Source organism: Podarcis gaigeae (genome assembly GCF_964106915.1).
Source record: "Podarcis gaigeae genome assembly, chromosome: 8".
NCBI classification, from domain to species: Eukaryota; Metazoa; Chordata; class Lepidosauria; order Squamata; family Lacertidae; genus Podarcis; species Podarcis gaigeae.
Genome location: NC_139684.1, coordinates 74,719,914 through 74,735,966, shown reverse-complemented (window position 1 = coordinate 74,735,966; position 16,053 = coordinate 74,719,914). Strand labels below are relative to the sequence as shown.

The window sequence follows — 16,053 nt, the reverse complement described above, 5'->3', positions numbered from 1 at the left end:
CAATCAATCTGGCTGGGTTTCCCCAGCCACTCTGGGCGGCTACCAACAAAATATTAAAAATGTGATAAAACATCAAACATTAAAAACTTCCCAATACAGGGCTGCCTTCAGATGTCTTCTAAAAGTCAGATAGTTGTTGATTTCCTTGACATCTGATGGGAGGGTGTTCCACAGAGCGGGTGCCACCACCAAGAAGGCCCTCTGCCGGGTTCCCTGTAACCTCACTTCTCGCAGTGAGGGAACCACCAGAAGTCCCTCAGAGCTGGACCTCAGTGTCTGGGCTGAACGATGGGGGTGGAAATGTTCCTTCAGGTATACCTGTAAGAAGCTACAGTTCCCAGGAGTCTTTGGGGGTAGTGATGTGCTTTAAATGTGTACACAGTTTTCTCCCTCCTCCCTCCTATTCCCTTTCTATTTGCTTAGCCTGCCTTTTTGATTGTCACCCTGAAGGCAGAGACTGTCTTACTTATTGATCTTGGCAAAACACCCTGAGAGTCTTTTACAGATGAAGAGCGGGGGGGGGGGGGGCAGGGACACGAGAGATAAAATAAATGACCTAGCACTTTCAGGCAAGGCCTTGCTGCTCTCTCATCTCTCTCTTTATTGTATGGCTTCAAAAGGGTGGGAAAATCAATGATTTGGCCATTTCTCTCCAAAACGAGCTGATGAAGTATAAACCCGGTGCCGTTTTGCACAGCAGGGGTGGGCAAACTCAGACTTCTGTGACCCACTCCCCCCCCCCACTACTAGACCCCTAGGATCTATCAAGCCAGGTGTATGAGATGCACATTCAAAGGCAGAAAAAGGGAATTTGGGGTTTCTTTTGAGTTCCAGAACTGAATGAGGCTCACAGTCCTTTCACACACAAAACCCCTCCTCTCATTGCTTTCTACATTTCCACAGTATAACATTCTTATCTTATTAGTGTTATCGTTGATTTGTTAATCGCCTTCTAAACCACCGCCTCGGGGCGATTTACGCAGGAGATCATTTAAAGCAGTTTAAAACACACAAAAACAACTGGCACATTTAAAACTAAATTAAAAACCCTAACAAACGGACACTCGTGGTAAGGGTCCATTTACCCAGCTGGGAAAGCCTGTTGGAACAAAAACTGTCTTCAGTTGTTTCTGGAAAGTACAGATAGTGGACCCTTGTCATACTGTATCTCAACAGGAGTGCTATTTTACAAAACAGGGGCAGCCACACAAAAGGTCTCGCTCCAAGTTTCTGTGAGGTAATTCAAGGCAGAAGGAAGTTAGAAGGACACCTGCATGATTCCCCACCCAGGCGGGGAAAGTAAAATACTGAAAGCAGGAGCTGGCCGTGGGGGACTTTGAGTGGCCAAATTTCAATGGCGCCTTGTGCTACACTAGAATTCGACACCCTCTGCCTCTCACACTCCTTTCTACAGCATTGTTGTGATGCCCCCTACAGTACAGCACTGGAGTAAGTGCAGTTGCCCTGGTTGTGCTACCCTAAAGCCATGTCTGGACAGGCAAATTTATTGCGCTCTCTCTCACACACACTCTCACAAATGAGAAGAAACATGTTTGTACATTTTGTCCTAGGGTCTACATATGCCAGAAACTTACATGTCTTTAAAGAAGAAGAAGAAGAAGAGTTTGGATTTGATATCCCGCCTTTCACTCCCTTTAAGGAGTCTCAAAGCGGCTAACATTCTCCTTTCCCTTCCTCCCCCACAACAAACACTCTGTGAGGTGAGTGGGGCTGAGAGACTTCAGAGAAGTGTGACTGGCCCAAGGTCACCCAACGGCTGCTTGTGGAGGAGCGGAGACACGAACCCGGTTCCCCAGATTACGAGACTACCGCTCTTAACCACTACACCACAATGGAAGCTAGGGATCTGGAGATGACGGTTCATCAAAGGGTTCGTACCCTTCCTCATCCACCCCCCCTTCCCATGTGTGGGAATGTTGAGGGTGGCAGGAGAGGATATATTATTAATATCCTTCCTAACTTGTGCTAGGAAGTTCCTTTACTTAGCAGAGTGCATTGCCCCTTTCCAGAAAACAGGATGCAAACTCGTGCTTTAGTTTGTTCAGCAATGCTTCCCCAATGCTAACACATTACCAATGTGCGGACAGGTCATAGCACAACAAAAGTGGAACTAAATGAAAAGCAGGACACCTGTGGTGTAAAAAGTTATGGGATTTCAGCAGGAAGTTATGGGGTATTTTTATTTTTTTAAAGTTATATGCCGCTATTCATCTAAAAAAATTCAGAGCGGTTTACAACAGTACATACAGCATATTAAACCACACACGAAAGAAAGCATATGGAACTTTCAAAAATTGGAAATCAGCTAGTTATTGCGGAAAGATGTGTTCTTAATTGCCTGCATGAGCCTGACAGAAGAGAAGAGTTTTCAGCAGGAGCTAAAAACTTGAAACAGAAGGTGCCTGCTGAATCTCTGTTGGCAGAGTATTCCAGACGGCTGGGGCAATGATATTAAAGGCTCAGTTTCATGCTGCTGTAAAATGAGCCACACCAACTTGGGAACGACTAGATGATGCTCCTGCAGATGATCTCAGCGACTAACCTGGGATATAGCCGCTGAATATGACTGCCCAAACAGTCAGGAATCTACCAGATTCCCTCAGCCTCTGGGGCAGATTGATATGCACTGCTTGGAAGTGGAGCAGTGTGACCAGCCCAAGACTTTTGCAAGAACAAACAGTATTACAAACAGGATTGCAAGTCGCCTCCTTGATAGCACCATGAGCACACATAATCATAGCGTGCTATAAAAAGGACTTCTGGAGGGGTCTTGTGAGCCAGAAAACCTTTCTGATCTACTGAAAGCCAACCCCCCCCCCCCAGTTCTCTACCAGTAAATCTACTTTCTGCCCATCCCTGTTGCACAATATTGAGATATAGGGGAAAGTCAGTTTGCATGTGGCAGTGATATCATTGTTGTAAGACAGCCTTATAAAACGGATTGCAACATTTTTATTATTTATTTTTGCCTGTTGTTTCTTCAGCTCTTCCCCATGCAACGCTTTCTGTAAATTTCCCTTTCTTTTCCTGCTGACATCGGCAAGACCAGCCTTGGTGGACAATTGACATCACTTTCACATCCCTGAATGACAACCCTCTCCAGCCAGGAAGGCTAACCTCAGGGAGAAATGTGGCCCTGCAGCCTTCTCTGCCTGGCCCTTGGGGTTTTCTCTAAGGCACACCCGCTTTCCCCAAACCAGACCCTTTCGCAGCAGAGCTCTGCATCCTCCTTGAACTTTTTTGCCTGGCTGGAATGAATCCTTGAACTCTGATGGATGCCTCTTGCTTGTGTGACTCCAAAGTGAGAGGAGTATGAGTGTGTCAAAACAAGCCTACTGTGCAAAAGTTGAATTCACATTGGGAGGTCTACCCATGTTCGCCTCTAGGCGCAACCACTACTGGCAATGTGCCAGCCCACCCTCACCAAAACAAAAATGGCTCAGAAGAAAGAGTAGCCCTCAGCGTAAAAAGGTCCCCCTGACCATTTGAATGAGATCACCCTGCCTGTGCCAAAGAATGGGAGCCATTGGTGGACTGTCTACCGAATTATCATTCTTATGTGAAATCACATGCAGGATTTGAGATATGAACACTGGAAGAAAGTAGAGAGTGGACTTTGCAGGGCTTAGAAAATAAATGTGGATGTATTTTAATGCAGCTATTAATGAGGGATAATAATAAGAGGAAAACATCAGGGACAGAGGGTCAAGAAGTCAAGAAGAAATGTGTATCAAAAAACCCAATATATGCGATTGGAGTTATGCAATCCTATGGAAGATTTAATTATTTAAAAAAAGCAAATGGTAAACTCAGGGGTTAGGTTGGGCAGGAAAACTACTGAAGTACAAGGGGGAGGTACAGTATCATCGTGTGGGGAGAATCACAAGGTTGGCAGAAGTTTTTCTTTTCTTTCTTAGGAAAAGAAGAAGAAAAAGTCAAGTCCCTTTCCCGAAACAGCCACAGAAGGCTGAGCGTGCTTCGTGGCCACGGAACGCCGAGAGAGGGAAGGGGATGGGATGGAATGGAGTAATCTGAGGAGAGCATGGCCGGCTGGCAAGAACGATGCACCGGAGCACTCGGTTCTGTGACATTTTGTCGCAGGTCTTCTTTCTTTTTAATAGCTTCTCAAGCTAGGGGCTGATCTCATTCTCTCTGTGTATGCCATGCATATTGACGGAGCCACTGGAATTAAGAAATACCACGGGCTGGCAGGGGGTGGCTACAGTTTCAGGCAAGGGGCATTCACAGCCCTATCTGAATGTGCTAAGACCTTCTGTATGCATACCTCCTGCTTTACTGCAGAGCCACAGCAAGCAGGGCACTCTCCACTCCTGTGGTTGCCAGCACCAGGCATTCCTGGCCACTGATAGCCTTCTCTATCCTGAGTTTGCCCTATCCTCTTTTAAAGCCATCCGAGTTGGTGGCCATCACAGCCTTCCACTTTAAGCTGTTGAGGTGGAGGAGAATGGATGGATGGACTCTCCCCGCTGCCCCGTTCTGCAACTCCTATAGGAACCACTTGTGGAGTCAAAGGGGATTGTGTCGCAAAGACACATCCTACTTTTCATCTCGACATATCCTCCCACTTCTGCTTTCTTCTTTGCATTTAGAGAATTCTCCTTGTGTTGGAGGCAGCAGCGGCACAAAAGATTTTTCTTCTCTTTAAGGTAAGCGTCACCTTGATTATTGGGAGGAACAGGAGATACTTTTCCTCCTTGATAGAAGCTCTGTGCTTTTTACACTCCTATGGCAGACTATCATCTATCTATCATCTATCTATATCTATCTATCTATATCTATCTATCTATCTATCTATCTATCTATCTATCTATCTATCTATCTCTATCTATCTATCTATCTATCTATCTATCTATCTATCTATCTATCTATCTATATCTATCTATCTATCTCTATCTATCTATCTATCTATCTATCTATCTATCATCTATCTATCTATCTATCTATCTATCTATCTATCTATCTATCATCATCTATCTATCTATCTATCATCTATCTATCATCTATCTATCATCTATCTATCTATCTATCTATCTATCTATCTATCTATCTATCATCTATCTATATCTATCTATCTATCATCTATCTATCTATCTATCTATCTATCTATCTATCTATCTATCTATCTATCTATCATCTATCTATCATCTATCTATCTATATCTATCATCTATCTATATCTATCTATCATCAATATCTATCTATCTATCTATCTATCTATCTATCTATCTATCTATCTATCTATCTATATCATCTATCTATCATCTATCTATCTATCTATCATCTATCTATCATCTATCTATCTATCTATCTATCTATCTATCTATCTATCTATCTATCTAACTTTCTATCTATCTATCTAATCTATCTATCTATCATCTATCTATCATCTATCATCTATCTCCTAAATGCTTTCTGTCTTTTGGAATTTGCTTTTTCCTGCCCCTGTTCTTGCAGGTTGGAATTAGGAACACAACAAACTGCCTTATATTGTATCAGACCATTTATATAATAATAATTGATTATTTATAGCCCGCCCCTCTGGCTGGGTTTTCCCAGCCACTCTGGGCGGCTTTCAACAGAATATTAAAATACAATAGTCTATTAAACATCAAAAGCTTCCCTAAACAGGGCTGCCTTCAAATGTCTTCTAAAAGTAAAATAGTTTTTTATTTCCTTGACATCTGGTGGGAGGGCGTTCCACAGGGCGGGTGCCACTACCGAGAAGGCCCTCTGCCTGGTTCCCTATAACTTGGCTTCTTGCAGCAAGGGAACCGCCAGAAGGCCCTCGGCACTGGACCTCAGTGTCCGGGCAGAATGATGGGGGTGGAGACACTCCTTCAGGTATACTGGACCGAGGCTGTTTAGGGCTTTAAAGGTCAGCACCAACGCTTTGAATTGTGGTCGGAAATGTACTGGGAGCCAGGGTAGGTCTTTCAAGACCAGGGTTATGTGGTCTCGGCAGCCACTCCCAGTCACCGGTCTAGCTGCCACATTCTGGATTAGTTGTATTTTCTGGGTGACCTTCAAAGGTAGCCCCACATAGAATGCACTACAGTAGTCCAAGCGAGAGATAACTAGAGAATGCACCACTCTGGTGAGACAGTCCGCAGGCAGATAGGGTCTCAGCCTGCGTACCAGATAGAGCTGATAAACAACTGCGCTAGACACAGAATTGACCTGCGCCTCCATGGACAGCTGTGAGTCCAGAATGACACCCAGGCTGTGCACCTGGTCTTTCAGGGGGCACATTCAGGACCAGGGAGTAACCCCACACCCGCCCACCTCCTGTCCCCCCAAAACAGTACTTCTGTCTTGTCAGGATTCAACCTCAATCTGTTAGCCGCCATCCATCCTCCAACAGCCTCCAAACACTCAGGATCTTCACTGCCTTCACTGGTTCTGATTTGAAAGAGAGGTAGAGCTGGGTGTCATACGCATACTGATGAACACCCAGCCCAAACTGCCTCATGATCTCTCCTAGCGGCTGCATGTAGATGTTGAAAAGCATGGGGGAGAGGAGATTGCCATACTGGCAGTGGCTCTCCATGGGTTCAGGTAGAAGTCACTCCAAACCCTACCCCTGGAGATGCTGGGGATTGAACCTGGGACCTTCTGCATGCAAAGCAGATGCTCTACCACTAAGCTAGAGAGCTCCCCACCCCTCCTACCGATGACTGCAGCTTTGAAAGAAAGAGAAGAGAAAACAAAGCGGGCAGCGGGATGTCACGATGGGCAGAATGTTAGCCTAGGACCAGACAGATCTGAGTTCATGTTTCCCTCTGCCACACGAGGCTCACCAGGCAGACCTGGGGCAATTGTTATTGCTCAGCCTACTTTACTTTGCAGGATTGTTGTAAGGATGATAATAATAATAATAATAATAATAATAATAATAATAATAATAATAATTTATTTATACTCTGCCCATCTAGCTGGGTTTCCCCAGCCACTCTGGGCGGCTTCCAACAGAATATTAAAATACAACGGTCTATTAAACATTAAAAGCTTCCCTAAACAGGGCTGCCTTCAGATGTCTTCTAAACGTCTGGTAGTTGTTTTTCTCTTTGACATCTGGTGGGAGGGCGTTCCACAGGGCGGGTGCCACTACCGAAAATCTCTCTCTGTGCATGTGTACAGAACCATTATCTGCAGAGCCACAGCAAGCAGGATGCTCTCCACTCCTGCGGTTGCCATTTCCTGGCCACTGATAGCCTTCTCTACCGTGAATTTGTCCTCTCCTCTTTTAAAGCCATCTGAGTTGGTGGCCATCACAGCCTTCCACTTTAAGCTGATGAGGTGGAGGAGAAGGGATGGATGGACTCTCCCCGCTGCCCCGTTCTGCAACTCCTATAGGAACCACTTGCGGAGTAAAAGGGGACTGTGTCGCAAAGACACATCCTATTTTCATCTCAACATATCCTCCCACTTCTGCTTTCTTCTTTGCATTTAGAGAATTCTCCTTGTGTTGGAGGCAGCAGCGGCACAAAAGATTTTTCTTCCCTTTAAGGTAAGCGTCACCTTGATTATTGGGAGGAACAGGAGATACTTTTCCTCCTTGATAGAAGCTCTGTGCTTTTTACAGTCCTGTGGCAGACTATCATCTATCTATTTATCATCTATCTATCTATCATCTATCTATCATCTATCTATCTATCTGTCATCCTTCATCTATCTCCTAAATGCTTTCTGTCTTTTGGAATTTGCTTTTTCCTGCCCCTGTTCTTGCAGGTTGGAATTAGGAACATAACAAGCTGCCTTATATTGTATCAGACCATTTATATAATAATAATAATAATAATAATAATAATAATAATAATAATAATAGATTATTTATACCCCACCCATCTTACTGGTTTTCTCAGCTACTCTGGGCAGCTTTCAACAGAATATTAAAATACAATAGTCTATTAAACATTAAAAGCTTCCCTAAACAGGGCTGTCTTCAAATGTCTTCTAAAAGTCTGGTAGTTGTTTTTCTCTTTGACATCTGGTGGGAGGGCATTCCACAGGGTGGGTGCCACTACCGAAAATCTCTCTCTGTGCATGTGTACAGAACCATTATCGGAGCAGGATAACACGGTCATATTCGCAGAACTGCTGTTCCCACAGAGGTTTAGCCATCAATCCCTCTCCCCAAGGAACTCTGGGAGTAATGGTAGCGGTGGGAGGGGGATGGGGGGTGTCTCCTGACACCTCTCAGCATCCTCAGCAGACCACAGTTCCCAGAATTACCTGGGCACTTAAAAAGTGCTATCCAGGTGGAGAAATACTGCCCTGGCTGCCAGCTAAAAGGTACTGGGAAGAAAATGCTAATAGGTCTATATGGTGAGTTGTTTGCCCCTGTTTGCATCCCCTCCAAGTGTCCTGGTTTTCCAGGGACAGCCCCGGAATTACAGAAGCCATCCTGGTTTCTGATTTGATCCTGGAATGTCCCACTTTTTCCTCCCCTCCTCATCTTGATAAAAAGTGGTAGAGAGTTCAGACACGCCCCTCCAGAAAAACCCAACCACCTCCTGTCCTTTTTTTTTTGGAAACAGGAGACTTTGCTGTGTGTGTGCAGGTGGAAAACGGAGTTACGTTTATACTGAAAATAAAATGCATGCACCAAACGAAGGAAGCGGTGAAGGTGGCATACAAACCCCTTCTTATAATTTTGAAGGAAACCGTAGCCAATACGCTTTCAGTTCTTTAATTGCAATGTTTAAAGGAAATGCGTGGAGTATTTGTTCCTTCATTGTAAATGGAGCCTTGCACTGTCTATTGAGTAGTAAGTCACACTGTATTGAATGGAGCTTACTCTCAGATAACTGGGTAAAGACTTTTCAGCCTTACACTGCAATCCCACTGAGTTCAATAGGATTTACTCTCTGGTAGATTCTTGATCATTCTCACAATGTCTTCTATTATTATTATTATTATTATTATTATTATTTATTATTATTATTATCACTCACCTTTCCCCTCTGACAGGGACTCAAGGCAGCTTGCAGCTAAAATTTTGTTTCATTCCATTTATCTGTGGAAGGCATCACACACGATCCCTTCCAACACACTTTTTCTTTTCTTTACAACAATCCCGTGAGGCAGCTTTGGCAGAGATGTTGCCATTGGCTCAAGGTGACAGATGTGTATGACATACATGTAGATGACATGCAGACATGACATACATGTGTGTGGCAAGATCAAATGTGGGAGAAGCTTCCTGATGTAGACTAGAATGTCCCTATTTTCACCTGAGAAATGTTGGTCTCGCCTCAGATCAAGGTAACAGGGTCATGGCTGACAGGAAGTTACCACAGTTTTGCAATTGCTCTTGATCTCCAAAAAGGAAGAAAGGATGTAGAAACTTTTGCTCTGATCTGCTGTTGTGTTGTGTTGTGTGTTTTTTAAAAAAAATTAGAAATTTTTAATTTTTAATAAATTAAATAAGAATAGTAATTGAGGTGGGTCTGGAGACAAATGTGGGGAGATTGACAAATGTTACCTTTAGTTTTTTCACACACTCAAACCCCAATCTCCACCCTCCACTCTGGAGGAGCGAGGCGCGTGGTCAGAGTTCAAGGACAAACTCCAGTTGGGCAGAAACCCTAGGAGCTGGCCTGGGGAGAGGGCTGAGGTGCAGATGGATAGGTTAAGAGGGTTGACTTTGGGCTCCAAGGCCTGACATTCCCCACTGCTGGCATAATCTATGCAATCCTGGATCCTGGTCTTGAAGGGGCTTTGAGGTCTCTTGTCCAGACCCAGATTAACCATTAAGCAAAATAAGCACATTCTTAGGGCAACAAGGAAAGGGGGCCACCACAGAAATTTCAGACCCTCCAAGTGTCCCTATTCTCCACGGATATCCCTGATTTAGAGAAGCCATCCCAGTTTCTGATTTGATCCCGGAATGTCCCGCTTTTCCTTAAAATGTCCCTATTTTCATTGGAGAAATGTTGGAGGGTATTGAGTTATCTGACTCCTGAGCCATCTGAAAGCAGTCCTGTATAAGTTCGGTATTCTTAAAAAAATGTTTAATGTTTTATTATGTTTTTATATATGTTAGAAGCTGCCCAGAGTGGCTGGGGCAACCCAGTAAAATGTGTAGGGTATAAATAGTATCATTATCATTATGGAATGGGATGTCCCTATTTTCATCACAGAAATGTTGGAGGGTATGAAAATTTTCGTTGTTGGTTTTTCTATGGACCAGCAACTCCGCTTTTCAGTTTACAAATTCTGAGAAAACCCCCGTCTCTATTAATTAAAGCACTAAAGCACGAGATTCATCTGTAAGATAGTAATTAATCTGTTCATGTTGTGAAATGAAGTGGAAATATACATAAAACCCCACATTATTTTAGGGTTTGTTTCATTTCAAAAGATAAAACTATATTTTACGGTTTATTATTGTTTATATTTTGAATCAGGCACTTATGGAAGCAACAAAATCTTTGAAGTGCTTAGGGGTCTCTAAAGGTCTTAATCTGGCTTTGCTCCTGTCCAAGGCACTGCTTGCCCTCTCTATCCTGGTCCAGTCTGCACAACTGCCCAGATGGAGATATTGCTCCTTCTTCTTGCCCTTATCACTGCTTGCAAGATCAAAGATGGTTGCTGAACAGGCAGTGATAGCAATGAGGAACAGGAGCTGCAGTGGTGGGGCCCCTGGCCGCTGCCCAACAGTGCCAACCCCTGGCCAACCCTGAATGCGCACAAGGAAGGGAGAATGGAGAAGTTTCCTCTTTCCTCCCTTTCCCATCTGTTTGGTTAAGCATGTTGCAGAGGCTATATCAGTAAATTCCTGGGCATTCTCCACCCCTTGACAGCATGACTTATTGTCCACACTGATGCTCTGTCTCGCTTGCTGGGTCAGTAAGGCAGGACTCTTCTCACTCTGTGGTGAAGCAGGGCAGGTTTTCTTCACATGATCAGGGACATTTTCTCTTTTCTGTCTTGTTACTTCATATATTCCAGGAGTCAGGCTCCTTAGCAGAGCCTGAGGCAAGGGAGCCCAGGCCAGTACATTGTGCTTTCTGAGGCATGCTGCAAACGTGTGTTTGTGTGTATTTCCTTCGGGCTCCTTTGAGCCTCTAGTCCAGAGGTCACCAAGATGCTGTCTGTGGGTGCCATTGTACCTGCCAGTAGCCACTTCTGCTTCCTGCTGGGACTCTGGTCCTTTGACAATTGCACAGCAGGTAGAAATTCAACAAGTGAAGCCTGCTGGGGTAAGCCGCCTTCTTCTTCTTCTTCTTCTTCTTCTTCTTCTTCTTCTTCTTCTTCTTCTTCTTCTTCTTCTTCAAAAACCATGTTCCTGTGCCGTTAAGAGTCAGAGGAACTGTGGCAGAGAACACGGCAGCTGCTGTCATCGTGGGCAAATAGCTCCCAGCTCCCCAAATGTTTCTCAACTGTGCTACTGCTTTTGTTTTTCCTGGGCCAAGAGTGACACAGAGGCAACCTTTCCCCCCCTGTGTGGGCTAATGAAATGCAGAGCACCTCCTTGGCAGCCTTCACTCCATAATAACAGCTCATTCCCCACCTTCCAGGCACAGGGCAGCAGCAATCGACATTCAGAGGGGAGAGGACAGGCTGAGAGCTGAAGGGTGAGTATTTGGTCTTGACTTTTTTTAAGGCTTGTGGCATGGGGGAGAAAACCTGAGAATTCTCATTTACTGGTCGTCATCAACATTTATTTGTATTCTGCCTTTCTGTGGTATCCTATGGCAGGGTATTTCTGAATACCACATGCTCGGGACAAGGGCGTTGTATAGGTCACCTCTGTCCTGCCTGTGAGCCTCCAGAGGCATTTGGTTGGGTTGCTGTGGTGAACAGCATGCTGGACCTTCTCCTACACATGTTCTTGCTTTGTTTCAGCCAGGATAAGGGAGAAGACGGCAGTAAAGGAGACTCTCAGTCAAGAAGAATGGAGAGCACAACTGCACCGACAAACCTTCCCATTAATAATTCTTATCCAGACCCCTCAGATCTTCACTATGAATATGACTACGATGAGGAAGCATATATGTTTGGAAAAACCTTGCAAAAAAGGTTGAACATTGTCGCTATGATAATTTACAGCTTTGCCTTCCTGTTGGGGGTCATTGGTAATGGGCTGGTTATATTCATTACCGGCTTCCGTATGAAGAGGACAGTCAACACTGTCTGGTTCCTCAACTTGGCCATTGCTGACTTTGCCTTCACTTTCTTCCTTCCCCTGAGCATTGTCTACCTAGCCCTGGACTTTAATTGGCCCTTTGGACTGGCAATATGCAAGTTGAACTCTACCCTTGCCTTTCTCAACCTCTATGCCAGTGTCTACCTCCTCACAATCATCAGCATCGACCGGTTTGTTTCTGTGTTCTGGCCTGTGTGGGCTCAGAATCATCGGACACCCAGGCTGGCTTCCTTTGTGGCCTTGGGTGTTTGGATCTTGGCACTGGTGCTGTGTTCTCCAAACCTCTATTTCAGGGATACAGCCCAACATCACAATGATCCAAAAAAGACCAACTGCTACACCAAATATGGTAGCCCTCAGCAGCATGATGCAATGGTCGCCAGCCGGTTCATCTTTGGCTTCTTCATCCCCTTCAACATCATCATCGTTTGCTACGGGGCAATTGTTCTGAAGCTGAGGAGGAACCAGCTAACCGAATCAAACAAGCCCTTCAAGGTCATCACAGCAGTGATTGTGGCCTTCTTTGTCTGTTGGCTTCCCTATCATATCTTCTCTTTCATTGAGCTGAAAGCACGAGAAGATGTAGACCTGGTTTTGGTGTTGATCATCGGCGTTCCGCTGACAACCAGCTTGGCTTTCGTCAACAGCTGCCTCAACCCCATCTTGTATGCCTTCATGGGGCATGATTTCAAGGAGAGGCTGAGATACTCACTCTTCTCTGCATTTGAGAGCGCCTTTGCTGAGGACAGCAGCCAGAGCTTGGTGACCAACAAGACCAGATCTTCAGTAGAGTTAGACTCCCAGGGTGTATGAAACCTTCTGCTTCCAAACCCCACCCTCCAGGGCAAGATTGTGAAATGTGTTCATTCAGAATCTAGTCCTGGCTGGAGCTGGGGAAGTTGAGGTCCAAATCACCTGGAAGCAACCAGATCTACAGTATGTGTATACATTCCGCCCCCCCCCCCTTCCAGCCATAACTCACTGGAACTCAGTTCTGGCACCTCTCAGATGGGCGCCATTGCCATTATAAGAGAACAAGGGAGGCTTTCATCGTGAGTTCCTGCACCTCTTTTTCTAGACAAATAGCAGTGTAAGTGCATATATCATTCTTTTGTGACCTGTTTCATGATATGCTATGTGGATTTTTATTCTACTTTTTTTTAAATTGATATTGCTCTCTTTGTAAAAGCTTTATGGACAGCTATTTAACAAAACAAGACTTTCTGAACTCTGCGTTGACCTTGTATCCCTATATCTAAATAAAAGTATTTGCTTTGTTGTTGTTGTTGGTTTTGAATTTGCTTTGTATGTTGCCACCCCGAAAGGCAGATGTCCTTGGGGGTCCTAGTTTGCAAACATTCCCCCTTCAGTGGATCCTTATCAACCCACGGTGGAGCAAATGGGGATATAAAAAAGCAGGGATAGGGAACCTGTGGCCTTCCAGATGTTGTGGTTGTTCAGTTGTTTAGTTGTGTCCGACTCTTCGTGACCCCATGGACCAGAGCACGCCAGGCACTCCTGTCTTCCACTGCCTCCCACAGTTTGGTCAAACTCATGCCGGTAGCTTCGAGAACACTGTCCAACCATCTCGTCCCCTTCTCCTCGTGCCCTCAGTCTTTCCCAACATCAGGGTCTTTTCCAGGGAGTCTTCTCTTCTCATGAGGTGGCCAAAGTATTGGAGCCTCAGCTTCAGGATCTTCCAGCGAGCACCTTCCAGATGTTACTGAGCTACAATGCCCATCACCCTTGACCAGTGGCTTTGCTGCCTTGGGAATGATGCGAGTCGGAGTCCAGGAACATCGTCAGAACCCTGAAACTCAAAGATCAATTCCCTTGAGTGGAAAGGAGGTGGCATTGAGTTGATGAGGGAAAGAGAAGGGCGAATGAAGGTTAAGAAGGGGGGGGGAGGAATCCATGAAGCCACCCCCACTGGTGTTAACACCTTGGAGCCTTTCCCATGCTCCCTTGGAGCATGTTTGCATTGCAGGTGCATGGAGGTGGAAAAGTTGGATCAGGCCCACTAGCCCGACACCAACTTCCACCTGCTCATCTGAATGTCTGAACAAAGCCTGGCAGCCCACAACTGCATGCACATAGACTTTGGGAACTTAGGAAAAGCAGGCTAGTTTCCCAACTGCTCTGGTAGGCATTCACATGAGCACATGACATCCAGGAGTGGGATCCCACTGTGCCCTCTATTCTTCCCCATCCACATGGGGATGCATGTACTGATGGATGGAAGGATCTGCCAGTTTCAAGTTCTAAGAGTGCCTTGGGACATTTTACACTCAGCATCTTATGGCTCCTGCCTCTGAGTTTGCAGCAGCAGGAAGTTCATAGGGACTTCTCAAAGTCTAAACCTGGAAGGGAGAAACACTGTGAATGTGCGGGCTAAATTTCACCATGGGCAACCTTCTGGGGGCACGTGCCAGTGGGGGGTGGGGCCAGAGGCAAAACTCGGGTGGAGCAATGGACGTGCATTTCAGCTACACAAAAGTTTTTCTTCACCCACTGACCTTTCCAACCTCCACCCAGGCGAGCAAGATGGAATATTGAAGTTCAATGACCATTAACCCAGGTAAAAGCATGCAGCCGGGGGAGCACATTGGCGGAGCAGTGATGTCACCATGCCAAGGGTCCATCGATGGATGTTGCTGTCTCCATCACGAAGATGCTGGGCTCTGATCTCAGTTCCATGTGTCTGCCATTCAATCTCTCTGACTAGTGGCTCAATGGCGCTGGAGCAAAGGACAAGGGCCACAGGGACACAGGGCATCCGGTGACAGAGGCATAGTGGAAATCAAATTAGAACTTTTGTCTGCCAGGAAGATGGATTTCAGGGGTCATCAACAGCTCAGGGTCAGGCAGTGCTTTTTTTCTGGGGGGACGCAGAGGTACACATACCCATAAGCACTTTGTGAATCTCAGTTTAGCCTCATTGAGGGGTAGTATTTCAATATGAGCAGGAAAATGAGAGCACTCCTAAAAAAAAAAGCACTGGGCTCAGGAAACCACAGGACCTAATGTGGCCCTCAGGCCCCTCTGCCTGGCCCTTGGGACTCACCCTGGACACATTCCTCCTTGGCCTCACTGTGCACCTTCCTTGAATGTTTTTTTTTGCCTGGCTGGAATGTGCCCCTTAAACTCTGATGGTGCCTCTTGCTTGACTGAAGGACGGAGAGGCACATGTGAATGCCTGTGGGAAATGGTGTATTCATTGCTATGCCCACCACTGAGATGTGGCCCCAGAGGTTGCCTGAGAGGGAATATGGCTCTCAGGTTGCTGTAGCCCTTTGCTGCTTCACCCAGATAGCAGAAGTGGAACAGCCAGGGCCGGATTTAGGTTTGATGAGGTCCTAAGCTTCTGAAGGTAATGGGGCCCTTTATGTGTCTAGCTGCCCTTGTCAACAACAAATTGTCGCTGTTTTTTGTATTGAATATATGCTATATGGTAATTTATGGACCTAATAATAATTTAATAATAAGTATCTAAAGCCATTTGCACATAACAAAATATGTATTTTATCACAGTAATTGATATAAAAATGAGCAAACCAGTGATATCTCAGGGAGTAGGCTAGCAGGCGGGACCCATGACCTACATCATTGGAGCCTACAAAAACACAAAACACTGTTGCTGTATGTAGGTTTTATTTTATTTGTTTTTTATCTTATATTTTGGAAATGTACATCCAGTTTTTCTCCTTTAAATTTTTTTGGGGCCCCCAAGCTTGTTTAGCTTATACGTAAATCTGGCACTAGGAACAGCATGTGTAAAAGACATTTATGGATTAATTACAAATATTTATATTCTGCCTTTCCACACTTAATGCTCAGGATGGCTGACAACTGCAGAAACAC

The 16,053-nt window shown here is 45.2% G+C and overlaps 1 pseudogene across 2 annotated transcripts; it reads left to right on the top strand.

Moving 5' to 3' along the window:
• Positions 1-4,380: 4,380 nt before the first annotated feature.
• On the top strand, positions 4,381-13,469 carry LOC310850124 (chemerin-like receptor 1 pseudogene; annotated as a pseudogene). 2 transcript variants are annotated; one of them, XR_014568740.1, is made up of 4 exons: positions 4,381-4,688; positions 7,492-7,548; positions 11,564-11,620; positions 11,892-13,469. The product of XR_014568740.1 is annotated as a chemerin-like receptor 1 pseudogene (transcript). The 2 variants fall into 2 exon arrangements; XR_014568739.1 differs by lacking the exon at positions 7,492-7,548.
• The last annotated feature ends 2,584 nt before the right edge of the window (positions 13,470-16,053 follow it).